The sequence below is a fragment of the Myzus persicae genome, unplaced genomic scaffold (assembly GCF_001856785.1).
Source record: "Myzus persicae strain clone G006 unplaced genomic scaffold, MPER_G0061.0, whole genome shotgun sequence".
NCBI classification, from domain to species: domain Eukaryota; kingdom Metazoa; phylum Arthropoda; class Insecta; order Hemiptera; family Aphididae; genus Myzus; species Myzus persicae.
In genome coordinates this window covers 189,962-191,612 of record NW_019103951.1, presented here as the reverse complement: position 1 = coordinate 191,612, position 1,651 = coordinate 189,962, and positions in this window count along the sequence as shown.

Sequence of the window (1,651 nt, the reverse complement as noted above, 5' to 3'; positions counted from 1 at the left end):
AATCATTAGCATATATTGTGTTTATTCTTGAATTCTAAAATTAAAAACCTCAGCCTAGTATGGGGCTTCTGGCTACTAAATATTTTTAATAGAACTCATCTTAATGTTATACGAATATTATTATTAAAATATTTGAACCTGAACCACAATGAGTGACCGGGGAAAAAAATAATATCATATAATGTCATATAAAAATACAAAAATATGTTAATCGCTGCCAAATGTCAAACATTGTAGTTCCAATTATATTAATAAAGGGAAACAAATCGCTCAAAACTAAACAAGTGCCCGGTATAATGGTACGATATCATAACATCGTATTTTTTAAAATGTCGCCAAATCTACATATAGAGGGAGGAAATCGCAGTGTACATGGTGCGAGGGTGGTGAAGTCGCTATGGAAAGGAGTAACCTCGAACCCACATATTGCTCGTAAAATATGTCACCCGTTGTCGTTGTAATCCAAAACGGACGCAACGGCGGCGGAAGTGATAGGCGACAGATGAAGAGGGAACGTCCGAGAACATAATATAATATATATATGTGTACAGAACTAATGGCGATTACGGTTAAATTGGCCGTCGGACTTTGACGAAACTTGGTGGGGAAAAAAAAAGAAAACGAGGCCGATTTTAGTCGGAGGGTCAATCACGTACGACCCTCGTAATCCGATCGGTCAAAGAGAACCAACCCTGCCCGTCCGCTGTTACTCTATAGCTACTCTATAACAAACATTGAGAACAAAACAGAAATCGTCGACCATTGTCGTCATCATCGTGATTCAAATTGAGCTTATACTTACTATGTTTTTCATTTTTTAATCGAACACGAAAAACGTACATTCTAATCCGCGAATAATAAACAATATAATAGGTACACAATTCCGATACCGATAACCACAAGCATAAATCATAAATAGTACATATTATTATAACGGTACAATAGCAACAGCTATGTGCTGCTATTATATCATATTATTATTATATTATTTAACAATAGTTTAAAATTAGGTCTGCATGATTTATGGTCATTATTATTATTATTATTAATATTGGGACGACAGTAAACTTTTAAAACACCTTTCGATTTCATTATCAACATAATATGACACTTGTATAATTTAATAATATATCGTATATACTATACATTATATTTTATGGACTGTCTTTAAAAAATTTAAAAATATTTGGCTATTTCAATACTCAATTTCTGTAGAAAATAAGTAAAATCATATTTCGAATTAAATGAAAATAACATGGGTATATGGCGCACATTTAAATAATTTTTAACTCTTACAATATAAAATAATCTTAATGTATATTATTTTCTCACGTGTTGAAGTAAGTTGAGAGATTCACCTAGCACATGCTCACTAGGCAATTCTGATTATTGATATTTTGAAGGTAGATTTATTCACGCCAAATCAGGTATACGGAGTGATATGCAATACAAATTTCTTTCAAAATTACAACCATATTTTAATAATTATAAAAATTGTTTAGTATGTACGTAGTTGATTGTTTTGAAAATTATTGATGTACTTGTATATAAATCGAAATTCGGACTAGCGGTATCTGAGTTATTAAACTTTATCAACACCATTATACCAATTCTATTTATATAACCATTGTCAATAGGTACTAACATTAGT